Source organism: Macaca mulatta, chromosome 16, assembly GCF_049350105.2.
Source record: "Macaca mulatta isolate MMU2019108-1 chromosome 16, T2T-MMU8v2.0, whole genome shotgun sequence".
Lineage (NCBI taxonomy): Eukaryota > Metazoa > Chordata > Mammalia > Primates > Cercopithecidae > Macaca > Macaca mulatta.
The window spans coordinates 12,254,896-12,282,280 of NC_133421.1; the positions used below are offsets into that span (position 1 = coordinate 12,254,896).

At 48.8% G+C, this 27,385-nt stretch overlaps 2 long non-coding RNA genes across 5 annotated transcripts in view; one reads left to right on the forward strand and one right to left on the reverse strand.

Annotated features, from left to right (window-relative positions):
- Positions 1 to 27,385, forward strand: part of LOC144335337 (uncharacterized) — a 273,701-nt gene that overhangs the window by 15,153 nt on the left and 231,163 nt on the right. For all 3 annotated transcript variants that reach the window (XR_013406113.1, XR_013406114.1, XR_013406115.1), the window contains exon 2: positions 9,771 to 9,904. This is a non-coding gene — a long non-coding RNA (uncharacterized LOC144335337). The remainder of the gene's footprint in view (positions 1 to 9,770; positions 9,905 to 27,385) is intronic.
- On the reverse strand, positions 3,876 to 22,142 carry LOC144335338 (uncharacterized). Of its 2 annotated transcripts, XR_013406116.1 has the most exons (4): positions 21,962 to 22,136; positions 20,054 to 20,349; positions 8,586 to 8,787; positions 3,876 to 5,939 (listed from the first exon to the last, which is right to left on the reverse strand). It is a non-coding gene; the product is annotated as an uncharacterized LOC144335338 (long non-coding RNA). The 2 variants fall into 2 exon arrangements; XR_013406117.1 differs by lacking the exon at positions 8,586 to 8,787 and having other exon boundaries at positions 21,962 to 22,142.

The window sequence follows — 27,385 nt, forward strand, 5'->3', positions numbered from 1 at the left end:
GTTGCTATTTCCTTCATTTCATTTTTCTCTTTTTAGCTTCTAGCCTCTCTGGGCAGAAAATAATCTGTTACCAGCCTGGCCCAACCAGCAAGCAGAACCCTGAGATGGGCAGGGAGCCCACTGTGAGTTTGGTCCCTTGTGAGTTGTAGGAGGTTACCCTGAAATCTGAGAGGTGACATGACTTGCCAGGATCCCAGACCAAGTGCAGTGGGAACCCTCGCTGGAATCTTACAGGTCAGACTCTCAGCCCCCCTGCTTCTGTCCACACATGCACAGGAGATTTTCAAACCACGCTCCCTGCGCGGGAGGAGGGAGGTGCCGAGGCAGCTGTGACTCTCGCGCCCATCTTTAATCGGAGCAGCTCTGCTCAGACTTTTTAAAAAAAGTTAGCTCATGTCTTTTACTAACTCATACACCACTACTTGTCTTCTGGTTTGTTGAAGCAATCATCAGACAACAATTTGCCACGGTAATTTCACTCCAAGTGGCTGGCCATAAACACTCCAGTGCTACAATCATCTGAAGGGCGTTTCCAAAGAAGGCAAACTAATTTGGCCATTCTCATCCATTTTCTAGTATTTCAAGTCAGCCGGTTATAACCTTCTTTCTCTCATGCTTATTCTTCCTGGGGGTGGTGTAAGATTTCTTCCTTTTCTCAGCACCACCACGAAGTCTTCCCACAAGATGAAGAGTAGACTCTTTTTGAAAGTTGTAATCAGCCGGGCGCGGTGGCTCACGCCTGTAATCCCAACACTTTGGGAGGTTGAGGCGGGTGGATCACGAGGTCAGGAGTTCGAGACCAGCCTGGCCAAGATGGTGAAACCCAGTCTCTACTAAAAGTAAAAAAAAAAAAATTAGCCAGGTGCTGTGGCTCACACCCGTAATCTCAGCACTTTGGGAGGCCGAGATGGGGGATCGCTTGAGCTCAGGAATTCAAGACGAGCCTGGGCAACATGGTGAAACCCTGTCTCTACTAAAAATAAAAAAATCAGCCAGGCATGGTGGTGTGTGCCTGTAGCCCCAGTTACTCGGGAGGCTGAGATGGGAGGATCACTTAAGCCTAGAAGTTGGAGGTTTCAGTGAGCCAAGATTGTGCCACTGCATTCCAGCCTCGGTGACACAGCAAGACTCTCTTGGAAAGAAGGAAGGAAGGAAGGAAGGAGAAAGAGAGAAAGAGAGGAAGGAAGGAAGGAAGGAAGGAAGGAAGGAAGGAGTCAAAGTACATCCATCTTCTTTTTCCAGTTGCTTTCCAGCAAAGATCTGCCTTTGCTGATTAAGAGGAATTCCTTTCTTATTCTGGGTCTTGGCCTTTACATTTTCTGTCATATCCAAGGATTCAGCCTTGAGGATGATGGTCTTCCCCATAAAGATTTTTATTAAAAAAATCTGTATTTCGGTGGCAGTTCCACTGCAGATGGCAGATTGAAAAGCCAGAATTTTTTTCTGCATTCAGGATCTTGTAACAGATTGACAGAAAAAAGAGGTTTGAAAATACAACAAAGGTAGGGCACATTAGAAAGGGTAGTCCACACTGAAAGACTGGGAAAACCTAGTAACTAAGAACACAGATTCTAGAACTGGACTCCACGGGTTCAAATCCCAGCTCTGCCTCATACGATTTGCATTTCTTTATCTGTAAAATGGATAGATGGAAGCAGTTGTACCTCCTAGGGTTGAGAGTGTTACATGAGTGGATATACGTGACGCACTTAGAAAATGCACTCAGTAACTGCCTTGTTAGCTTTTAACTCGGGGATGGGAAACCCAGGTTCGATTAAGCAGCTATTGCTAATTACTAATCAAGGGAGAAGTCAAATTCCCTTCAATAACTAGTTCTATCACTCCATTCACTTCATTCTTTAATATTGATACTTGGTCAAATTAGTGAAGCCATTTTATTTGTTTCGCCCCTTTGGTTGGAACGAAGAAAAAATCACTCTGGATAGCGCAAGAAACAAGTTAAGTGGGATAGGGAACTGCTTATATAATAGTAATTATTATAATATAATACAATAGTAATTTTTATAATATAATTATTATAATATAATATATAAGCATATAATATGTGCTTATATAATAGTAATTATTATAATATAATTATATGAGCATATACTATGTGCTTATATAATAGTAATTATTACAATATAATATATAATTATATAAGCATATACTATATGCTTATATAATAGTAATTATAATATAACAAATACATAAGCATATGGTATATGCTTATATAATAGTGATTATTATAAGCATAATAATGGGCAAAAAGAGGAGACAGAAATCTCAGAACGGGATGACAATGTGTTCTTGAATGCAGGATCCGGTGCGGTGTGGCTCCTGCAGGTGGAGCAGCCACGTCCCCTTCGGTCTTCAGAAGCAGGAGCTGGTGGCTTCTTGCTGGAACAGCCCATTGTCCACTCATTCTCATGCCCCTGTTTTGGGACGATGGGGTGACCACTTTGTTTTAATTGCTTACGTAATTGTTTGTCTTTCCCTATGAAATGCAGTCTCAGCGTGGGCAGCACCCAGCCAGGCTCACTACTGCTTGTTGGCAGAGCACCTAGCACATGGCAGTCACCCACAAATGGTAGCTGGCTAGATGGTGTATCAGGTAGGACATGGGGAGGCTTCCTTGCTCCCCCTGCTGCTGCTTCTCTTCTGTACCCTTCTGCCCATCTCCTGCCCGCAGCCTCTCTGCCTCTTCCGCCGCACTCCCACACTGCTAGTCATGGTCAGATTCCCAAGAGAGAGAACACTGCACTGAACTAGCTCCTCTTGCTGCTCTCCTCAGTCACTGATTTATTCTTCCATCCACCTGCTTATGTGTCCACTCATCTCATCTTTCATTGTTACTGAGTATCTGTTTTCCTTTCCCTTCTCCAGTTCCTCCCATGGGACTTTGGTGGGATGGATCCCACCCCAGATCTAGTCATTGCATTGGCCACTGGGATGGCTTCAGAGAAAGTCGTGTGCCCCAATTTAGGCTAATGAGAGAACAGCTGGTTCTTATCTGGACCATGTGGTGTAAGAACAAGGTCTTGTCTGCCTAGGTGTTCTGGGCCAACCCAAGGAGCCACACAAGATAGGATGGAGTGGGAGACAGGTACAGAGAGAGAGGGAAAGGCTGATTAGGTGGTGGATGACATGGTTTGAGTTACTGGATCAAGTCTCATTTGAAGCTAGAACTATTTCTGAACATCCAAGATTTTTTAGCTATTACATTCCTTTAGTCAGTTTTAATTGGGTGCTTTAATTGGGTTGCTTGCAATGCAAAGGATCCTACCTGACACGCCATCTAGTCAGCTATCATGTGTGGGGTGACTGCCATGTGCTAGGTACTCTGCCAACAAGCAGTAGTAAGCCTGGCTGGGTGCTGCCCAAGCTGAGGCTACACCTCATAGGGAAAGGCAGACAATTACATAAGCAATTAAAACAAAGTGGTCACCCCATTGTCCCATAGCAGAGTGGATGGTTGGATTGGCTCCATTTTTTTTTTTCTTTTTTCTTTTTTTTGAGGCAGAGTCTCACTGTGTCGCCCAGGCTGGAGTGCAGTGGCGCGATCTCGGCTCACTGCAAGCTCCGCCTCCCGGGTTCACACCATTCTCCTGCCTCAGCCTCCCGAGTAGCTGGGACTACAGGCGCCCGCCACCATGCCTGGCTAATTTTTTTTTGTAATTTTAGTAGAGACGGGGTTTCACCGTGTTAGCCAGGATGGTCTCGATCTCCTGACCTCGTGATCCGCCTGCCTCGGCCTCCCAAAGTGCTGGGATTACAGGCGTGAGCCACCGTGCCCGGCCGGCTCCATTTTTTAAAGCCAGACTTTACATATCTTTATGTGTGCCTATGCATAGGAAAACGTCAGAGATGTGATCTGTTGGCCTATTTTACACTTTGCTTTATTTTTGCAGTGAACCTTAATTACTCTAAAATCAAGAGGGGAAATGCTATTAGAATCAAAATGATAAGTATGGTAAGCATTGTGCTGGGAGAGGTACCGGATGCTGTTAGGAGCACTTAGCAGGGACTGGCTTTAGGCAGCTGCATAACTGCAGGGAGCAGTAGAGAAGATTCAGTGAGGCTCCCTTGTGCATGGAGACATTCCTGTGTAGACCCACTCTTAACAAGGTCCTGGAGGTATCAGCTGGTCAGAGAAGCCAGGCACAGGAGCCTGGAGTCCCTGGCTCCTTCTCCAGACTGACTGGGGCGTTGGCTCCCTGATCTGGCCAGGAGCATTTCCCCAGCTCATTCCTCTGCCTTCAAGTGGAGAGCTGGTTACTGGAAACACAAAGCCCTTTCCTTTCAGGGCTCCAGAAGCTGAACATTAAGAAACCATTGCAAATACAGTAATTGCTCACAATGAGCATTAATGTCCTATTAAAAAGAGGCAGCTGCTGTGGCTGGAATGTCTAATTCAGCAGCCATTTCCTGAGAACCACGTTAATGTGATTCGAGCTAATTACCTCCTCCCCTCCGCCGAGGCTCAGTCCAGAAATTTCTGAGGCCTCTGCCCTTCAGTCTTTGGAGAAGCACAAGAATCCCTCACTCCCTTTCCTGATGGGGGTGTCCCGGAGGTTCAGGCAGCAATCAATCAATCAATCAGCGATTGGCCATTCTGTGCTTGACATTGGACTAGGTGCTCAGGAGGTGGGGACACTCACGAAATCTCATTCTGTGCCTTTGAGGCATTTGACATTTGTCTAAGAAGTCAGGACAACTGTGGCTAAGAATTGGAGAACATATAAGACAGCATGGACTCTTCATTAGTTCAGTCATTCTTGGTGGTAGAGGGCACACTGGTGGATAACACAGCTCTGGTCTCACAGTCATGGGAGCTTATATTCTAATGAGACAGACGTTGACTAAGCAATTGCACAGTGGTTGATTAACCACGAACATATTAACCAATTGCACAGTGGTTGATTAACCACATAACAGTAATATGCATGATGGATCATTACAGGATGTCATGGGAAAATAAAGCGAGGAGTGGGGTGGAAGCTGACCTAGCCTGGGTGGTGGTGATGGTGGTGGGGGTGGGAAGGGGGCGGTCTGAAAAAGCCTGGTAGGGAACAGGAAACCTGAGAATGAGCAGGAATGAGCAGAGCACAGGGGCGAAGAGGAGCTCTTCACCTCCGCACTGTTTGAGGAGTACGGGAGGCTGGGCACAGAGAGGAAAGGGCAGGGTGGTGCCTGGTAAAGCAGCACTGTCTGTCTGTCTTGCTGCCTGCAGCAGCATGTCGTGGTTCCAGGACCTTGGAGTTGGGAGACCTGGGTTCCAGTGGCACCTCTAGCTTTGTGTCCCCAGAGGAGTTACTCCCGTGTTGTTGGGAACGCACGGTGCGTACCTGGGTTTCAACTCCTCAGGGGAAAACACTGGAGATTACTAACTTCCAGTGCGAAAATCCCATGATTATGTAAATTCTAGGTTCTGAGTCCTGCAGCAATGAGATGGAACCATCCTGTAAGGGTCTGTAGGGGTTGGAAGGGGAGAGAGTGCAGGGGGCCAAGTCAGACTATGGGGTCTGAGGGTGTAAAAGGTGGTTCATCCTGTGACCAGGAGCAAGTTCTCTTCCTTTCTGGGCCTTGCAGCTGCACTGTCCCAAGCCCTACAATTGGGCTTCTCTTGTCCAGTCCTCACTCCTGCAGCTGAGTTCTAGTCTAGCTAGAAACTCCAGTCATGGAGGTTACTTGAGTTCTTTTCCTGGGGCCTCTTGGTCCCCCTGTCCTCAGAGGCTGAGGACAGAGACTTGATGGCAAAGGGAAGGGGGTGAGCAGAGGATCTGGACACAATTCCACCTCTGGCCTTATTAGTGAAGTGACTGGTAGATGCTGTGAAATGCACCCAGACTCCTCTTCAGGAATGAAGGACTTACTTGCCCAGGTCCTGGGAGTTCCGCCAGAGGTGGCTTTCAGCTGTCAGCCTTGGATTGCCTCACCTGAAAAAAAAAATGGCCTGTCCCAAAGTCATGCCTCTTTCCGGGGGCAGCCTGTGATCGGGGACTGATCCAAGCCAGGGTATAAAGGCCTGGTTCCCTCTACCCAACCTGAGACAACTCCAAAGGGTCAGCTCAGCTCCAAAACTCCTCAGGGTTGACTGAGACCTTCTTTAAGACGGCGTCGCAGCTCAATGTTTCCCGTCTTTTCCTGGCAGTCCTGCACACGGAGCTTTGTCTCAGGGTCTGCTTCTCCGGGAACCTCACCTGCAACCGTGCTCTTCAACAAGCCCTTTTGTGCCTCAGTTTCCTCATTTGTAACGGGGATAATAATGACCACACTTTAGGCTGTTGTAAGGATTTAGAAAACAAATTCCTGGTGATGGGATCATTTATAAGGACATCTGTGTTTCGTCATGACTTGGAGAATCTTACCAGCATTGAGTGACAATCAAAAATGTTTCCAGATGTGGCCACATGACCCTGGGGAGGACGGGGAGTCAGAATCACCCCTGGTGGAGAATTCGTGGTTTTAAAAAGGGAGAGGGGGTAGGCATAGTGGCTTACTTCTATAGTCCTAATGTTTTGTGAGGCAGAGGCAGGAGGATCACTTGAGGCCAGGAGTTCAAGACCACCAGCCTGGGCAACACAGTGAGACCCCATCTCTACAAAAAATTTAAAAATTAGCTGGATGTGGTGGCTCGTGCCTATAGTCCCAGCTACTAGGGAAGCTGAGGTGGGAGGACTGCTTGAACCCAGGAGGTTAAGGCTGCAGTGAATCATGATCATCACGCCACTGCGCTCCAGCCTGGGCGACAGAGCAAGACTCTGTCTCTTAAAAAAATATTTAAAGAAGAAAAGGGAGTGGGAAAACTCATTTATCCATTTCCCTTGGGGATTACACATCAGGGCAAAAACACCACTGCATACTTCCCAGCCTCCCTGAGGCTGCGGCCTGGCCATCACTTCCTTCATTAGACAGGACTGAGCAGTCACTGCTGTCTCTCCCTGGAGAGGAGGGACTGGAAGCCATTGTTCCTTTCCAGGAGAACCTGGGCTTCTAATTTCATCCCGTGGGTAAACTGTATTGGGCACAGGACAAAGCTCTCGGTTAGTACAAGCGATGGTCCAGGTGAGGGCTCATTTGGTCTCATCACAAATCGCCGCAGGGTCCTCTCAGCAGCAGGGAGCAGAACTGGGCCTCTGACCCCTGGTGACTGTAGGTCCTCCTTTCCTGAATGATCAGTGAGGTGGTTCCCTAGCAACGGCACAGGCTCCTAGCAGCCCCAGGGCACATGAACCGCGGACAAAGGGCAGATGAGACAAAAGAGTCTCCCAGTACTGTTGTGGGCATTGTGTCAGTGTTTACCCTGGGGAGCTTCTGGACGTGCTGTTGCCCCTTCTCTCTGGAGGACAGCAGCCTGGCGGCCCACCCCACTGGAGCCATTACTCAGAGCTCTGGGCTACAAAGGCCCAGAGAAAGGACCCTGGGGAGGAGGCTACACAGAGGCTACATTCATTCATTCATTCACTCACTGATTCATTCAATAGGTATACTTTGGTATCTCCACTGTATCTATCTATTGAGCCACTTACATGTGTATATCTCTGGGAATATTAAGTTGGTTGAGATATGGGTTGAATACGCTGTGCAACAGTGGGGAATTTAAAACAGTCCTTGACCTCCAGTAGTTTTTTTGTTTTGTTTTGTTTTGAGACAGAGTCTCGCTCTGTTGCCCAGGCTGGAGTGCAGTGGCACAATCTCGGCTCATTGCAACCTCCGCCTCTGGGTTCAAGCAATTCTCCTGCCTCAGCCTCCAGAGTAGCTGGGATTACGGGTGTCTGCCAGCAAACCTGGCTAATTTTTATATTTTTATGGAGACGGGGTTTCACCATGTTGGCTAGGCTGGTCTTGAACTCCTGACCTCAGGTGATCCGCCCACCTCGGCCTCCCAAAGTGCTGGGATTACAGGTGTGAGCCACCGCGCCCGGCCTTCAGTAGTTTTTTATTGGGTTGGGAGAGCCATCCACTCCCAGGAAAGCTAAGGACTAATAGGAATTTTCTGCAAAGCAGAGGCACGCGGGAGAAATTACCAGGCGCCTGTGATGGAGGAGGATGGAGCAAGGGAGGAGCAGCCTTTATTGTGTGCTCAGGTGTGGGAGCCCCTTAGCACCTGTACGGCTTGGGAGGAACTGTAAGTGACCGATTCCACAGATGAGGCATGTGGAGCTCTGAGAAGTGAAGAACATGCCCCAATACACTGCCTGTGCTGAAGACAAACGGGACTTGATGATGTGAGGATTTGCCCCCGCCTTTTCTGTTAGGACCCGCCTGGCTGCCTCCACTCTCTGACTTGCCTCCTAGTTGCTGGCCTCACGTTTCCTCCTCCTCCATTTTTCTAGAAAATATGGTCTTTTAAGAACCAAGTCTGAAGTGAAGGCCATACTTGAACTTGGGGCTGGCTGGACCACTCAGGCCGCTCGAGGTGCTCTATCTCCCTACCACCTGCGCTCTAAGAAAACACATAAAGGACCCGCTGGTTTGGGAGTCCTGGGTGGGGTTGGGTGGGGTTGGGTGAGGGTGTGTGAGTCAGCTTGGATAAAGAAAATCATCCAGGAAGGATGTGCTTTGGGACACGGACTGCTGACCTCTTTTCTGACCCTCTTTGTTCCAGGAGGCTGTGCAGATCCCACACTTCCGCTGTTTCCAGGAGTCTGTGCTTTTTTCCCCAAGGGGCTGGCCGGGAAGGGCTGCCTGGGAGACAGTGGCTGCTCACTCTTTCCATTTTTCTGTCCTGTGATCTCAAAGCCACTCATCAAGGGAACCATCCGCTCCTTGGGCAATTTCCTTCTGTGTAAAGAGTGAATGACATTTGTACTATTTGCTCATCTAATGCACCCAGGATGTCCTCCTTTCTGTTTAATTTGGGTCCCAACTAGGGAGTCCTGTACTGGCATCATTCAGGCAGTTGGGGGCCCTGGTCGCTGCATTTCTGGCAGCACAGGTCCCCCTCTACCTTGGATAACTGCCCGGCCCAGTTAGCCATCGAGGGGATGCTTCAAACCGCTGGGAAAATGCACAGAAAAAGGTGTGAGCGGTGGTGAAGCTTGTCTTTATTAACCAGCGAGCAAACACATTTTAATTAAATTGCAAAGATACACATCTTTGGTTCCCTTTTGAAATCTAGGAGAAAGTATGCCAGGGAAGAAAATTTACACAGGGAGAACATTCAAATCACAAGTATTTTCCAGTTTAGAATATCAGCAGGGGCAGGCAGGGGCTGGGGACAAGAACAGGAGTGGTTATCTTGGAGTCCTCTGTGAAGTCCCTCACGAAGAAAAGACTTATACAAGAATTCTCGGCCGGGTGTGGTGGCTCACGCCTGTAATCCCAGCACTTTGGGAGGCCAGGGCGGGCGGATCACGAGGTCAGGAGATCGAGACCATCCTGGCTAACACAGTGAAACCCTGTCTCTACTAAACGAAATATAAAAAAATTAGCCGGGCGTGGTGGCGGGCGCCTGTAGTCCCTGCTACTTGGGAGGCTGAGGCAGGAGAATGGTGTGAACCCGGGAGGCGGAGCTTGCAGTGAGCCTGAGATCGCGCCACTGCACTCCAGCCTGGGCGACAGAGCGAGACTCTGTCTCAAAACAAACAAATAGCAACAAAAAAAGAATTCTCACCTCCCAGGGTTATGTCTATTTGAAACTTGGAATAATTGCCTCAGTTGGCTGATCTTCCCCTGAAGGAGAAATTATAAAAATTAAGATGGGGAGGGATGCTGGAAAAATTCTGGCTACTGCAGTAACTGGATGGCTATCTGCTTTTCTGCAGGCCCTTAATGTAAAAGCCGTGCTCCAAGTCCCCTCCTGACTTCTAGTCACTTCCATGCTGCCAGCAGAGGGCATGGAATTCTTCCTGGGGAGCCTGAGTCTCAGCTTTGCCAGCTCCTTGCTGTGTGACCTTGGGTAAGTTACATAACCTCTCTGAGCCTCAGTTTTCTCAGCTATAAAACAGAGACAATAGCTCTACCTTTCAGGATTGTGGTGAGAAGTAAATAAGACTATGCAGAAGGCCTTTCTTCCCCTTCCTCCTCTTCCACCTGGGGGCCCTGCTGTTCCTTTCTCAAGCTGTCCCTCCTCCCGGCAGCTTTCTGAGTCTGCGTGCACTCCTGGGGGCTCGTCCTCCTCATCTACCTGTACCCTTTGGAGCACCTGGGGCTACCCTTGGTCGCATTATTATCTCATTACATTCCCATCTCTTACACTGGAAAGCTGACCACCTGTATAATCCACATTTGAACACAGAGCCAGCACACGGGAGGCCTTTTAACGTTGAGTGAAATCGCTTTGCAAACCGCAAAGAGCTTCCAACAGCCCCTTAGCTGTCGTCGCCCAGGGAAGCATTTGTCATTGCAAAATGGAACCAACCTCACCAAAAAGTGAAGCGTGCCTGGGTCCAACCTGTAGAGAGAGGCTTAGGGGAAGGAGTGGATGCAGGGCCCATTTTGTGTCACTTGGGAGAGGAGTCGAGAAAGGCCACTGACTGGGGAGCCCAGGCCTCTGCAAGCCCAGGCTGTTCACTCGGTGGTTGGATATAAGTCAAGATCCTCTGAGCCTTCCTTCATCATCTTCCTCCACCCCCCCACAGAGGTGGACAAAGAAGCTCTGCTGGGCTCTTCCTGCCTGCCCCGGGATCTTTGTGTCCTGTGTCTCTGAGATCTCAGTCCCGTCACCAACTTGCTCTGTGACTTTGCAAAAGTCGTTTAGTTTCTCTGAGCCTTGATTTTCTTATTTTTAAAATGGAATGCCTCGAGAATCAAAGGAAATAGAGGGAATGTCTTCCCTCCTTCCTCAGCTACAGCTCAGGTGCTCTCCACCGTGGGAGCCCAGAAGAATTAGCTGGGAGTTTTAAGAACATTTTAATGTCGCCCTGCAGGTCTTCTAGTCGCTTTCTGACTCAGTGGATCTTGAATGAGACTGGGGCATTGGCTACTTTTTTTTAAGGCTCCCCAGGTGATTCGTGGGTTGAGTAGGGGCTGAGAACCACTGTGAGCTGCTTGGCCAACAACAGGGCCCCTCTGTCCTGGCTGTTGCCACTCTGTCTGGCTTCACTCCAACTCCCACCCCACAACCCTGCCTCTTAGAGGCTGCTAAACATCTTGCAGTTTCCCAGAGGGATCTCTCTCTCTCCCGCACTCTCCCTCCCTCCCTCTCTCCCTTTTTATCTCTCTCTCTGTAGGCCCTCTCCTCTCTCTCCCTCCCGCTCTGTCTCTTTCCCTTCCTTGCTCTCTCTTTCCCCCCTTCCTTTCCCTCTCTCTCTCCCTTTCTCTCTTCCTCTCTATCCTTCCCCTCTCCCTCTCTTTCTCCCTCCCTCTCTCTTTCTCCTCCTCTCCCTCTCTTTTTTCTTTCTCCCTCCGTCTCTCTTTCCCTTTCTCCCTCCCTGTCTCTTACCCTTCCTCCTCCTCTCTCTCTCCCTCTCCCCTTTCTCCCTCGCTCTCTCTCTCCCTTTCTCTCTTCCTCTCTACCCCTCTTCTCTCTCTCTCCCCCTTTCTCTGTCCCCCTCCCTGCTCTTTTTCCTTTCCTCCCCCTCTTTCCCTTTCTTTCTCTCTCTCTCTCTCTCTCTCTCTGGTTTCCCTGCCTTTCTATGTCACCCTGTTCTCCCCGCCCAGACTGCTGTCCTCACCCGCCTTGGTCTGGGATCTCCTCCATCTCCTCTAGACTTAGCTGAGCCCTCTCATCCTGGGAGCCTCGCCTGGACCCTGTGTCTGGGGTTGGCCCCCTCCCTGCTCCTCCATTCCACCTGCTGCCACCTTGAGGCTTCTCTCTGTGTCTCCTAATTGTCAATGTCTCACTGCCCTGGAGGCCCCTACCTGGCTCAGAGCCTGGCATGTGGTGGGGGTTCTGAGTTTGCCCGTCCTGCCTTCCTTCCCTCCCTCTCCTTCAGCCCCCTTGGTCTCTTTCAGCAGCGTTCTCAAGTTTTAGCAAGCATCAGAGTCACCTGGAAGGCCTGTCAAAACACACATTGCTGGGCCCCACCCTCAGGGTTTCCTATTCAGTGCAGGGGACAGGTAGATGATTTGCCATTCTACCAATTTCCCAGATGATAATGACCCTACTCTGAGAGCCACTGCTTTAGAGCAGGGTGTTTTAACCTGGGCACTATGGACATGCTGGGCTGGGTAATTCCTCATTGTGTGCCCTGTGCACTGTAGGATGCTGGGCAGCATCCCTGGCCTGTACCCACCAGATGCCAGTAGTAACCCTCCTCCAGATGCGACAACCAGAAATGTCACCAAACCTGGCCAGATGTCCCCTACCGGGGGCTAAATCACTCCTACATTGAGAACTGCTGCTCTAGAACTCTTTGTCCCGGGGGTGGAGTGGACTCTGTGGGGACTTGGCAGGGCCAAGTTCTAAATTACTGTCCTCAAGCCCAATCAGGCCAGCCACCTGTTTTTATAAATAAGGGCTCACTGGAACGCACAGCCCCACCCATTCATTGTCATCTTTCTACTGCTTTCTTGCTACAAGGGTGGAACTGAGTAGTTGCGATAGAGGCCATCTGGTCTGCAAAGTCTGAGATATTCATTCTCTGGCTCTTTTCAGAAAATGTCTGCCGACCCCTTTTCAGACCCTGAAGGGGTCTGGTAGAATGTGATGTGGTAGAAGGACCCGGGCAGGCACGCCCACCCACTGTCTTCCATCCAAAGGAAGGGTAGTCCTTCAGGCTGAAGCTAAATAAACGGGGGTCTTCTATCCCCAGGAGTTTCCTATGTGTGTTGGGAAGGCGCTTGCGGGTGGCATTGGGCCCGGCAGCCTGGGGCCAGGCTGGGATTTCCCACCACTGCCCGGTTCACGGCCATGTGGTCACCTCCCTTTGACCAGACCTGGGCTCTGCTTATCTACAGGGTAAACAAGAGCTCTGCACACAGCCCCAAGGAGAAAGAACCAAGTGGGTAGATTCTGAGGCAGACTGGAAGTGTATATGGCATTTGGGTCTGATATGTCAAGGGGAAGACTGGGGAAGAGGGACGTTGGGCCGGTCCGTTCATTCATTCGACATTTATGGAGCATCTGCTGAATCCAAGGCACCATGTAACAGGCACAGTGAACAAGATACTGTTCTTGTCCTCTTGGATTTTCAGAGTTTGGGGGAAACAAGCAAGGAAGGGATGATTACCCTTGGGGAAGCAGAGGGATGACACAGAGGAGGCTGTAACCAGTTCTGCTGGTGCAGTTGGAGAGGGCTATGAAGACAAGGCACTCAATACCTATTTTTGAGCCACGAGTCTACTCTGTTCCCCTCCCTTTAATGGGACAACTTTTAAGCCCCCCAGATTCCTTCCTAAGTGCTCCAGCTATGTATCAGCTCAAGTCTGTGCCCTGATTTTCATACCTCCTTGAGCTAAGCCCTCTGCCCCCATCAAGAAGGCCTCAGCTGGCCCCTCCCCACCCCGTTTCTCTTGTCCAGAGCACGAGGAATGCATGGCAGGCTGTTTGCAGCCACTGAGTAGTCTAGCAGGGGGACCCCTTCTGGGGCATTGCTCATGCCTGTCCCCTCTGCCTGGTCATTGTCCTCCTCCTGTCTCCTGGCCCATCTCAATCCAAATCCCACCTTGGCTTTTTCACATCCACACAAATGCTCCCTCATCTGCAAAGGGGGATCATAGATTGCGGTTGACTGCGGATCACAGTTGTGCGTGTGTGTGGCTTCAGAACCATGCGGTATTCATCCCTGTACTCTTTATAGCCAAATTTAGCACCACGGTGCCTCGCTGGAAGTTCACTGACTGAGCAAATGAATAAATGGCATCCTAAGGACTTAAGGGAGATGGCAGTGTTGTCTGGTTCTAATTCTTTACATCTATCCAGCACTAAATAGTTGCAGGGCACTTTGAAACTTGAGCTCATTAATCATCACCCAGAGGCACAAGGTCAACAGAGTGGGCGTTGCTTATCAATTAGGGTTTTTCACTAGTCCGGGCAGTAAGCAAATGGCTTTCTGTCTTTTTTGTTTGTTTGTTTGGGTAGTAAGAAAATGGCTTTGGCTAAATTAATCAAAAGGGACAGGTATGGGAAGGGCACAGAGAAGCTCACAGATTTGTGACCTTGACCACTGAAAGAAATTTATTTTACATTTTGCAACTGATTTTACAATACACTTATTTATATAACAGAGGTAAAATTTAGAAGAATCAATACTGACCTGAGGCCAAGTACGATGGCTCATGCCTGTAATCTAAGCACTTTGGGAGGCTGAGGCGGGAGGATTGCTTGAGCCTAGGAGTTCAAGACCAGCCTGGGCAATATGGTAAAACCCCATCTCTACAAAAAATACAAAAATTAGCTGGGTGTGATGGTGTGTACCTGTAATACCAGCTACTGGGGAGGCTGAGGAGGGAGGATCGCTTGGGCTTGGGAGGTTGAGGCTACAGTGAGCTGTGATGGTGACATCCCTCTGCCTGCGTGACGGAGTGAGACTGTCTCAAAACAAACAAATACACACAAAAATGACCTGAGTTTGAGTGTATATTCTGTATCACTTTTAAAAACTGATGGCCAAGGACCCAGTACACTGATTTCATGATCCACAGAGGGTCACAATCTCTGTGTAAAATATTGGTTTAAAGGATAAAGCCAAAGTAGTTTGGAATGATATCAAAGGTTCCTTGGTAACCCAGGCCCCTACCCGCCTCCCAGACTTTACCCATTCTTGCCATTTTAGTTTCTTGTAAGTTTCTGTTTCTTTGAATTCCTTTACGTACCCTATGCTGGATCTCATGCTGGTGCCTTTGCTCACCCCATTCCATCTGCCCAAGTTGCCATCTTCCTCTTCACCTCCCCTCCCCACTTTCTTCTTCAAGACTCGGCTTATCTCCTTGGAACAGGTCAGAACCTTCTCTGTACTCTCAGAGGACTCTGAGTCGGGAACCACCTGTCTCAAAGTCATTGATATTACCAGACCCTGCCATAGGCCTGTTGAGGTGGGTGGTGAATCTGGACATCTACTGAACTAGCCCAGGCGATCTCTTTTTTTTTTTTTTTTTTTTTTTTTTTGAGATGGAGTCTTGCTCTGTCACCCAGGCTGGAGTACAGTGGCGCAGTCTAGGCTCACTGCAGCCTCCGCCTCCCAGGCTCAGGCAATTCTCCTGCCTCAGCCTCCTGAGTTGCTGGGATTATAGGTGCCTGCCACCACACGTGGCTAATTTTTGTATTTTTTGTAGAGACAGGGTTTCACCATGTTGGTCAGGCTGGTCTCAAACTCCTGATCTTATGATCTGCCTGCCTCGGCCTCCCAAAGTGCTGGGATTACAGGTGTGAGCCACCTCTCTCAGCAGCTCAGGTGATCTTATCCACATGCACGTTAACATTGGAGACTTACCGGTCCAGAGTGTCCGTTCCTTCACGCCACTGGCTGTGCTATTTATCCACGTATATGCTCTTGTAATGGCTCTTCAGCACCTCACCCCTGTCCTATTTTAGAGGAATCCCCTGCCATATCATCTTTTTTTTTTCACTTTTTAATTTTAAAATTATTACTTATTTGTGGTTTTTTGTTGTTGTTATTGTTTTTTTGTTTGTTTGTTTTTTGACGTAGTCTTGCTCTGTCACCCAGGCTGCAGTGCAGTGGCGAGATCTCAGCTCACTGCAACCTCTGCCTCCTGAGTTCAAGCAATTCTCCTGCCTCAGCCTCCTGAGTAGCTGGGATTACAGGTGCCCACCACCATGCCTGGCTAGTTTTTGGAATTTTAGTAGAGACGGGATTTCACCATGTTGGCTAGGCTGGTCTCAAACTCCTGACCTCAGGTGATCCACCTGCCTCGGCCTCCCAAAGTGCTGGGATTATAGGCATGAGCCACCACACCAGGCCTATTTATGTTTTTTTAGAGACAGAGTCTTGCTGTGCCACCCAGCCTGGAGTGCAGTGGCACGGTCATAGCTCACTGCAGCCTTGCACTCTTGAGCCCAAGTGATCCTCCTGCCTCAGCCTCCTGAGTAGCTGGGACCACATGTGTGTGCCACCATGTGCATCTAACCCTGCCATAGCATCTTGATGAGAGACAAAACCCATTTCTCCATAGAACCTGCAAAATTCTGCTTGCCAGTTCCCTGGCACAGGGGACATGGGCATGTGGCCTTGTCTCAGTCAAGCAGTCTCACCAACCCGAGACTTTGAATCAGGAGCTGGTGACCCAAAGCAGTAGAGAGGGTGGAGAATGCTTTGGTGGTGGCATCTGCAAGGGTCCAGGTCCCAGAAGCAACTGTGGTGTGGTGAGCCGGGAAGCCCAACACTCACATGGTGGGGGAGGGCGGCTGGTTCTTTGGCATGAACTTGGCTTAGCCTCCCTATCAGCTTCCCATTCTCAGAATCTGGTTCTCTGGTATTTGTGCCCATTTGGGGACCCACTTGATATCCTTTCAATTTACTACCTTTCTCCTTAAATTTACCAGAGTGGACTTTCTTTGACACTTACAAGTATGAAAACCCCACAGACACACCAGCACCTACAAATGGTAAATATTTGCTGATACAGGAGCAAATCACCCCAAGGCTCAACGCTGCCATTCCAGCTTTCATCTCAGTCTCATTTAAGTCCACCCTTGGTCCCACCCCAAGCACCTGGCAACCCAACCCTTAACTTTGGCTGTTGGCTTTGTCATTCCAGCCAATGAGACCCAATGGCAGAGTCACAGCTTGTGTATCTTCTTTAAGGAGAGACCTAGTTAATCCTGTCTGTCCTCAGGATGGCTGTGAGTAAGGGTGTGACAGGTAGGCAGGTTTGTGGAGGGGGTAGGGACCTGCTCCCACTGGAGCAGAGAAAATGTATAAATGGATTTAAGCTTTCAGTATCCCCATGTGAAACTCAGAAATGCAGCAATTAGAACGTTCTGTGGCTTTGACTGGCTAACTAAGTGCATCCAACTGTCCTCTGGGGATAGGGATTCTTGTGGAGAAAACACATTTTCTTCTCACTAATGATCATCTCCCACGTCTAACGGTCCCCAGCCAACCAGCTGAGATCAGTGAATAAGATTTGGAGGTGCATCAAAAAGAGAAGCCAACCAGTGCTGGGCACGCCTCTAAGGCCCCTGCACACTCACTGGCTGCCTCGCTGTTTGAGGGGTGGTGAAATGATAACAGTGGCAGAACAATGACTCCATATCAGGTCCGGCAGAAGGTGAAAAAGCACCCTCAGGTGCAGCCATTGTGGAGAGTCCAGTCAAGGAACTCTTTACCAGGGTGTGGACAGAATGAAGAGAAGCCAATCAAGGGCTTTGAGGAAGCACCTCGGCTGACAGTAACCAGGAGCCAATCCCTACCACTTCCAGGCTCCAGGGGCGAGGAGCTGGAGCTGGAACTGGAATCTGGAAAGGATTGTTGGAGGAGAGGGCTGCGTGGCAGGGGCTGTGGCCTTGAGTGGAGAGGGACACCACTGGAACCAGGCAAGGAGAGAATGGGGAGTAAATACCCTGACCTCTTTCTCCTCCCTCCTGCCTTCAGTTTCCTGTCAGTGCTTCTTACTGGCTGGTTCCAGTCAGCTGCAAGTCCAAAGGAATGGGCACCATCGATGTGGTCCATAAAGGCTGACCGACTGGAGCACGGAGCAGAGAGGAGTGGAGAGTGGATCAGGAGGGGCAAATAGAGAAAATCCACACAACAGCATAGAGAAAGCTTCCTATGAGCTGTTACGAGCACAGTGTGTATGGAAATTCATGTGATTCTGGGAAGAAGCCTGGAGACTAGTATTATTCCCATTTTAAGGATTGGGAAAAGTGAGGCACAGAGAGGTTAAATAAGTTACCCAAAGTAAGTGTGAGCGTAGCTGCCATTCAGACCCAGGCAGTCTGGATCCAGACAGTGTTCTTAACCACTGTGTTCAGCTGCCCAAGAAGGTAGTCACGAGCTACATACAGGTGCTTCAATATATATCATTAACATGAAAAACAGCAACATATTCACCAAGTTCCATGAGCTATATTCAAGTACTGACTGGCTGCATGTGGTTAGTGGCTGCCCTGTGGGAGAGCACAGACATAGAACATGTCCACCCTCCCAGAGAGTTCTGTTGGACAGTTCTGCACCAGGCCTGGACACCTGACCTGGATCCTGTCAACCCTTGAATTCTCTGCAAAACGCACTCACCCACACTCCTATCCGTAGTTGTGGTGTTCTTAGAGTGGAAAGGACAGGGGTCAGTCTGATTTGAAGATTTTTTAAGACATTTCATTGACCTCCTGATGGCTGCCAGATAATGTAGCCTCATATAAAACTGAGATCGTTTTCTGTTTTTGTTTTTGTTTGAGACGGAGTCTCCCTCATTCGTCCAGGCTGGAGTGCAGGGGTGTGATCTCTGCTCACTGCAACCTCCGCCTCCCAGGTTCAAGCGATTCTCCTGCCTCAGCCTCCTGAGTAGCTGGGATTACAGGCGCCTGCCACTACACCATCTATTTTGTGTGTGTGTGTGTGTGTGTGTGTGTGTGTGTGTGTGTATGTGTGTATTTTTAGTAGAGATGGGGTTTTACCTTGTCAGCCAGGCTGATCTTGAACTACTGGCCTCAAGTGATCCGCCCGCCTCGGCCTCCCAAAATGCTGAGATTACAGGCGTGAGCCACAGCGCCCAGGACTGAGATAGTTTTATATGGGCCATGACCTTTCTCACACTCTAAAATTCCTTTCCTATTCTGTCCTTTCCTATCACAATATCAAGGACATCCCATAATAAGCAAAAGCATTTCTATCGAAGGAGACAGAAAAAGTGACTGGCACATTTGGCCATCTCGTCCACACTCCATTTTGGAGATATTTGTCCTCAGGGCTTAGGGGATGCTGGCATCCTTCCGTCAGCTCCCATGAGAAATTCTCTGTTGGGTTTAAGCAATCCCAAATATATCATATTGACATGAATATATCATCTCCTCAATGTCCAACATTAGCGGACAAGATGAATGCTGAAGATGATATAAATCCTACCTCTTGTGTAGGCTAGAGATAAAGTCTGCCTCTGTCCGACTGTGGGGACATAGCGAAAAGGAACGTGGGTTAATATCGGATGACCTTCCCTGCAGATACAGAGATGCAGGGTCTGTCTTAGCAATCTATAAAATCACTTTATGGAAGTAAGTGCTAATTTTGTATTTTTAGTAGAGATGGGGTTTTTCCATGTTGGTCAGGCTGGTCTTGAACTCCCGACCTCAGGTGATCCGCCCGCCTCAGCCTCCCAAAGTGCTGGGATTACAGGTGTGAGCAACCGCGTCTGGCCAGGATTTACCTTTATGGATGTAGCATTATTAATGCCCCAGGTGGCCTCCTGCTGTGCTAAGCAGTCTTGATGATACATTTTGAACATGTTCATGATTTTTTTCTGATAAATTTATAGAAGCGAAATGTTTTTGTTAAAATATATGCCCATTTTAACCCCAAACCCCAAGAGGAAGCAAAAAGTTATCTCTGAACCACCGACAAGTCAACCTCCCAGCAAAAATGAATGCTAGCTTTTATATATACATTCTCTCTCACGTGTGATCTGTGTGTACCTTTCCACACATATTATTGTGCTGTGTAGAATCCATGTTAAGTGTCTCTGTGAACATTTCTGCATCTCATTGTATTGCAAATAATCATCACAAATAACCTTCACTGTTGCTTTTTATACCAAAAACTCTGTGCACTTTGCATATTATCTCAATTCCCACGACAGTAACAGTAAGATAGGAACCGTTGCTATTCCTGTTTCACAGACGGACAGAGTATACTGCTTAGAGTCACACAGCCAATTTAGTGGCAGAAGTAGCATGATAGCTGGATCTGTTTGACTCCAAACTCATGCTCTTCCCGCAATTATACTATGCTATAACAGAGTTTTGCAAGCCCTTTTTGGCTCTGGAATGCATCAAGGGAGCTTTTCCAGAAGCCTGATAGGTGAAATAGACAAAAATTGAGCTGGATTGGTTGAAATGCAAGTGCAAAGCTGCCAGTCTCAAGTGCTCTTGTGCCCTGGCACCCTCCCACCAGACACAACCACTGAAACACCTCAGGGAGCCACTTGGACTCCCAAAAGGCCAGTTTGCAAAACACTGTCTACACATCCCTTTAACAGACTGCATAGGATTTACCTATTTTTTGGAGATGGAGTTTCGCTCTTGTTGCCCAGGCTGGAGTACAATGGCGCGATCTCAGCTCACCACAACCTCCGCCTCCGGGGTTCACACGTTCCATGGAGTCCCAGACACGAGCAACTAATGCTGCTGCTGTCTGCTCAGTTCTGAGAAAGGGATGAAGTGCAACCTGGATTCTTGTGGATCATTGCAATGGCAAAGCTTCTGGGAATCCAGGAACCAAGAGAGGAGTCCAGCAGCAAACACCTGGCCAGGGCTTTGTGTCAATTACTTTTTAAACGTTTACCACAAACCTATGAGATAAGTAATTTTATTATCGTCGTTTTACAGATGAGGGAGCTGAGGCACAGCAGTTACCACGTGCCCAGTGTCACTGAGCTAGTACGTGGCAGAGTTTGGATTCTAGAATCCGGCGCTTTACCACCTAGTCATGCTGCCTCCCCATGCTTCTTGCCCCTGCTCCCCAGCAGCTCAGCTGAAGGGGCCCCCCAAGGCCACTCCCACCTCCAAGTTTATTCCCATAGCCGCTGTCAGTGAGGACACCAAGTCCTGCACTTTGAGCTTGAGGCCTCTGCTATGGACAGCACTGGGTGGATGCTGGGGAGAAGGGGCTGAGGTTTCATCTGTGGTTTATGCTGAAAGCAGCTGCTGGGTGGGCCACCAGTATGCAAAAGTAGCTTTCTAATAGAGCACACTTTCAAAGGGTCTGATACTTCCCAGTATCTGGAAACTGTCCCCAAGGAGCTCAGACGGCAGCCTGGCTGGCTTCATGATCTTGGGAAATGTATTGAACCTCTCCATGCCTTAGCTGGCGTTGGGAGGAGATTCAATTACGTGGGAAGGAATGAACCTGCACCCTGCAGGGCCTGCCTCTTAATCAGCAGCTGGAAAAAGGAAGCACCTAAGAAACAGGAAGGCCACCCTGGCCGGGAGCTCATTAACCTAATCCTGTTAGTCTCCTCAGCTGCTGTGGGGCTACTGCAGAGGGGAAACTTCTGGAACAGAAAGCTCCTTGTCCAGGGACGCTGCATCTGGGTGAGCTGCTCCTTGGATATGGTACAAGTGTGGCCAGGGCGTGGTGGGAATGGAGCAGAAGTTTTCAGGACTGAATCTGGACGGACCAGTGTGACAGCTGTATACTCAGCTGGTACCAGTTTCCCTCTCTGCAGAAGTCCCCCCAACAGCACCTTTCTCAATACCATACCTGGCCTCATCAGGGCTCTGATGCAAGGCACTGTACATGCAGAATATATTGTTTCATCCTCACAGCAGTTCTGTATCTTCCACATTTTATAGGCTGATGAAATAGGCTCAGAGTAGTCAAGTAGCTTTCCCAAAGGCACACAGCAGCAGAACGGGATTGGAACCCAATTTGGGCTATCTCCAAGCCCCACACTTTTGGAATAACTGTGGAGGTATCAGGATGCTTCTGTTATATGTCAGGGAAACTAGAGGCTCAAAGCCCTCCCTTCCTGTCCATAGGAAAGGAGAGACCCCTTAGTACTGATTGCTTTGGTGGGACTCTGGCACCCTGCAGTGATAGCCTATAGGAAAAAATGGAGTATCCGAATATTGGTCTCTCGGGAACCTGGATTTGTGGGGTGGTTTGAGGCAGTAGCTGCCCCTTCACGTGTGCACCCAGGCCCCTGCCAGACAGGTGATCACATCGCCCACTCCTTGTGGCAGATTATATTTTCCAGAAAGTATCTGCAACAATAGTTCCAGTCCCACATGTGCTTCTAGAGCCTAGTCACTCTCTCAGTTTAAAGGTGGAGTTTATTTCCCTTCCCCTTAAGACTTCCTCAATGGATAGACTATGGCAAGAAAGAGATCATGTGACTTCCAAGACACATCCTAAAAGGCAACACAGTTTCCACGTGGCTCTTTCTATTTTGAGCCACTTACCTTTGGAACACCAGCCGCCATGTTGTAAGGAAGCCCAGGTGACATGGAGAAGCATCTGTGAGTGCTCTGACAGGCACGGCAGCTTGAATCTCAGCCCTCAGCCAGTATCAACCACCAGATGGGTGAGAGAGAGAGAGCCTTCAGATGACTTCAGGCCTCAGCCTGCAAGCTGTCCCAGCTGATGCTGAGTGAGCACAGACAGCCTATCCCTGCTGAGCCCTGTCCAATCTGCAGATTTCTGAGCAAAATAAATGATGTTATTGTTTAAAGCCACTGAGTTTTGGCATAGTTTGTTATGCAGCCATAGTAACTGGAGCATGCTGAACTCACTGCTTCCAAGACAGCCCATTATGCTCTCACACAGGGCTGCCTACCCAGGTTGTGGCTCAGCACAGGCTCTGGGCTCACCTGGTCCAGAGCTAAGGGCTGTGTTAGCCTGAAGGGGCGCCTTTTTGTAAGTGGTCTTGCCTGGAGAGCACCATTTCCTTTTTCCTACAGGGGTACTGCATGGGCTAGCTGCCTTCCTGCCTCCCTACTCACAGATATTAAGTTTCTAGAACATGGTTGTTGTTGTTGTTGTTGTTTTGTTTCTGTTTTTGTTTTTAGAGCCAAGATCTTGCTTTGTTGCGCAGGCTGGAGTGTGGTGGTGCCATCGTAGCCCACTGTAACCTCACACTCCTGGTCTCAAGTGATCCTCCTGCCCCAGTCTCTCGAGTAGCTAGGACTACAGGGATGTGCCTCCACACCTGGCTAATTTATTTTTTATTTTTTGTAGATATGGGGTCTTGCTGTGTTGCCCAGGCTGGTTTTGAACTCCTGGCCTCAAGTGATCCTCCCACCTTGGCCTCCCAAAGTGTTGGGATTACAGGTGTGAGTCACTGCACCCACCCAGAGTGTTTTTCTTAGTGTTAAGTAAAACCTCCACTCTTTAATTTCCATTCACTTGTCCTAATTCTATTGTCTGGGGGTCAATAATTAATCTGGTTTCTTTCTGGTGTCTGGATGGTCGAAGATGTCACTCATGATCTCCCTGAACTTTCACCTTGTCTGGCTAAGATCTCGCTGTTCTTCTGGCCTTTCCTCTTAGAAAGAAAGCTTCTTAGGCTTGCCACCATCCTGGCCTCCCTTCCTCCTTCAGTACCTTCAATAACTTCCTTTGATCTCTGGCAAAGCCTGGCTCCCAAGTGGGCCCTGTCCCTAGACAGAATCTGGCCTGCATTAGAAACCAGTACTCAGCAGGCTGGTGTTTTCCTAGCTGTCCTGAAATGTCAGTTTAATCAGGCATTGGTACAGGAGAGGAATAGTCTTTGCTCCTGGGGCCTGTGGCTGGAGACTCCCTGCTGCCCAAAACACACAGTGCCTGGGAGGCCAGGCCAACCAGTCACCACTGCTGCTCTCGGCCACCCCTGCCCACTGCTCTCTGTCCAAGAGTGCAGAGCTAGACCTGTATTTTCCCACAAGGCCACAGCTCTGCAGCAGCGGCAGCAACCATCAGCTCTATCTGGTTTCAAGACAATTTCATCACCTCTAATGTAGACTCTACACCCCTTAAGCAATTCCTCTCCATTCTCCCCATCCCCCAATCCCTGCAACCATGAATCTGTGTTCTGTCTCTATGGATTTGCCTATTCTGGACATTTCACACACTACGTGACCTTTTGTATCTGGTTTCTATCACTATGAGGTTCATCTACCTCAAAGCATCTGTTTCTTCCCCAGGCCTAGTTAGTCATGCTGGTCCTGGCCAGCGGTTGGTCCCTTCCTCTACGTTCTGGCCAGGGTGACCTTAAAAATTGTCACTGGGTCTGGATGTTGGGGTTCAGCAAACGTGGGTCACTGCCAGGAGAACCAGGCCCTGAATCCATCTTTCAATTCTGGTTGAGGAAGATGGATGGGGAGGGATTTTCTGAGCCTGGATTCTTTCTTCAACCCTTGGTCACTCAGAGCTGGGGTATGGGTGAGGCCCTCTAAGAGAGTGATGTGGGGTGAAGCCCTCCCTGGCCTTCTGACTCAACCTCCCAGCAGGTGGAACCCAACCTTGGTTGTTCCAGCTGGGACAGCAAAGGCCCCTCGCCCCTCTACTCCCCACACGCTTCCTTGCTTTCCAACATCCAAGAGGAGCTGATCCATCAGAAAAGGGATCAGGGGCCCGGGGGCTGCAGCCAGCTCTGGAGGTGGCTGGGACCCTCCTGGGCAGTGCTGAGGGCTTCGCAGGAAGGAGATGGCTGGAGCCTGCTCAGGCTTTCTGCAGTCTCTGGGTGATCAGAGAGGACACAGAGGGAGGGAGAGTGGGAAGCAGGAGAGAAAAGCGGGCACCACTGGCTGTCTCCCCTTTGCCTTCCTCTCAGACATGGACCTCTGCAGAGTTTTTTTCCACCCTTTGTTTTTCTCTCCTTCTCATTTCTCCCTTTGTCTCTGCTTGTCTCCCCCGAGTGGCTCCATCTCACTCAAAGTAAAAGCCAAAGGGCTTACAAAGCTGAAAAAGCTTGACTGGTCTGCTTCCTCTCCGTCTTCTCTCTGACTTCATCTTCTTACTGTTTCTTGAACACTGCAGGCCAGCTGCCACCGCAGGATCTTTGCCTCTCCTGTCCCCATTCTTTGCCCAGATGTTGGCATACCGCCTCCTAACCACCTTTACTTAGACAACACCTCCTCTGACACTCGGCCTTAAACTCCAACTCTTCATCTTGCTTTTTCTTGCTTTTTTTCTTAGCATTAATCACTAGCTGGTGTGTGTGTGTGTGTTTGTGTGTGTGTGTGTACTGTTATTTATCTTATTTTCTGTCTTTCCATTCAACCAGAATGGAACTCCCATAATTGTGTCTGTTTGGTCTGCTACTATGCACCCAGAGCTTGGCACATAGTGAGTGCTTGATGAATATTTATTGAATGGATGCATGGACGCCCGACATTCATGCCCAGGGGACCTGCAGCCTTGATGCTGGTGCCATCCTAGGCCCGAGTATGGAGGTAAGCCTGAATATGGACATACGGCTACCTTCCTTAACCCCAGCATCGCTGGCTTCAATGCAGGTATAGCCAGAGCCTGCTCCAGCTTGGCCAGGGGTCTGGCCAGACAGGTCTGGGGAGGAAGGCAGATGTCTGACTGTAGGCTTGAATTTAACCCAGACTTCGCTAAATACAGAAAACGTTGTGTGACTTGCACAGGTGAAACTTGGAGGTCTGTAAATCCAGTTGCTCTGGTTTTCTATGTGGACAACTCAGGGGGAGCATTTTCCTGGGCAGCATGTGCTGGTTGACCTGAAATTATTCTGGGTGTTTCATTCCTCTGATCAGATGTGGCAGGGAATAGACTGAGGTTTGGGAGATTTTCCTGAATTCTGATATCTGACAAATGTGATGAATAGTGTTCAACAAACACGAAGGAGATCCTTTATCGTGGAGTGGGAGAGTAGGAACCTGGGGCACTCCCATTTAGGTTTGGGTGTGGATTATAGGAGGGAGGGTAGTCCTAGTCCAGGAAAGCAGGCTGTGTCCCTAGTGTATTATGAAGTTGTCAGCTGTGTGTATCTATGGCTGTGTATATTTCTGTGTGTGTCTCTGTGTATTTGTGTGTTTGTACGTCCGTGTGTGTGTCTTTGTGTGCATATCTTCATGTCTCCGTGTGTTGAAGAAATGGGGATCTGAGGGGCAGTTCTGGGTTCTTTGTCCATGGCGTTCGAGACGATCTCTGGTGTGCATGGTGTTTTAGTGGCAATATAGCTTTCTGAGATGTCAGCATAATTGCTTTCTGTTCTTCTGTTTTATTTCTCTAATAGTGGTTTTCAACGCTAGCTGCACATCAGCCCCATCTGGAGAGTTTTATAAAATACTGGTGTGTAGGTATCACAGCACACCAGTTAAATCAGTCTCTGGATGTGGGACCAGGGCGCTGGTGTGTTTCTGAAGCTTGACAGGTGCCTCTAATTGCAACCACTGTAAGGCGTGTTCTGAGACCCTTGAGTGAGGATTAGGGGGAACCACACTAAACTTGAGGGCTGGAGATTTTGGTACTGGCTCCATCATTAAGTTGCCTTTGACCTTGAACAGGTCAGTTTGTCTTTCTGGTCCCTCAATTTTTTTTTTCTTTGGTAAGATGCGGATAATTGCACCTTTCTGCCTGCCTCCTGGCCGTGGCTGTGAGGTTAAATGTGTGACAGGGCTTTGTGCATTCTGGAAGGATACAAGAATGCAAGAAAATATTATTAGCATTATTTGTGTTAGCCCTTTGTAGAGACCCCAAAAATGGGACCAGAGGTGGGTGTACAATTACAGTAAGATCCTAGTGAAAGAAAAGCCGAGGGGCACATCCTGCTACTCTGATTTAGTTTTCCCAAGACCAGCGGAAGACAGAAACGCCTATGCTTGTAATTCCAGAAGCTGACACTAGGTGGGGCCCGATTCACGGCATGGATGGCAAAGATCTCATTTGACGACAATTTCCTGTTCCCTTTGGTTAAAATAGTTTGGCGGGGCTCAGTGGCTCGTTCTTGTTTGTCCCCAGCTGTATACAAGGAGGATCTCTTGAGCCCTGGAGTTTGAAGCTGCAGTGAGCTATGATCATGCCACTGCATTCCAGCTTGGGCAGCAGAGTGAGACATGGTATTTAAACAAATAAAAGCAAAATAATTTACTAAAATAACCATTTAGATATTAAGGTGAGAGTGTAAATGCCCTTCTCACACTAGCTCTGTGCAGCCAGATGGTGGTTTTCATTCTGCCCAAGGTCCCTTCCTATGTTCCTTCTCTCTTGATTTTTCTGGCCTTTGTAGTAAAAATCCTTCTTGGGCATGAAGTTGGGCCTGCCCACACAGATTTCCGAGCAACATCAAAAAGCTTTGGTTGCTGGCTGTGAACCAGGGAGGAGGCCTATCTGGCTCCTCTGCAGACTTAATTAGCTCTTGAGCTGCTCTTTCTGTCAATCTGGCCTTCTCCGCTCCTCCCTCTTGCTTTTAAGGAGAGAATCTCATTTTCTGCTCCCAGGGGCTCATTCTTTGCAAGCCACTTTAGCTTTCTTTCCTCTCTGTGATCAGGAAAGCGGGATGTAGATGTCAAGGAGGGTAATTGTAAAAGCTGACTGACGCTTTTTCTTTGTGCAATTAGGGAAGCGTGACTTTGGCAACTAAGCCAAATCATTCATTCCCGTGCCTTTGAAACTCACCCTTGGGTACAAGTTATTTTGCATAAAATTCCTCAATATTTTCGTAGCACCAACCCAGGGACTGCTACCCAGTTTTATTCTAAGAGTCTAGGTCGTTTGTTTGCTTTTTTCTTCTCTTTTTCTAAATGTTTGGAAACACATCTGAAATACACAGTTGCCAATGTTATGGGTCAGTTGGTATAAATAAAAACAAACTTTTTGGAACAATGCACATGAAACGATGAACAATGAATGCCTCTGGGGATGAGACTGGATGTTTGAGC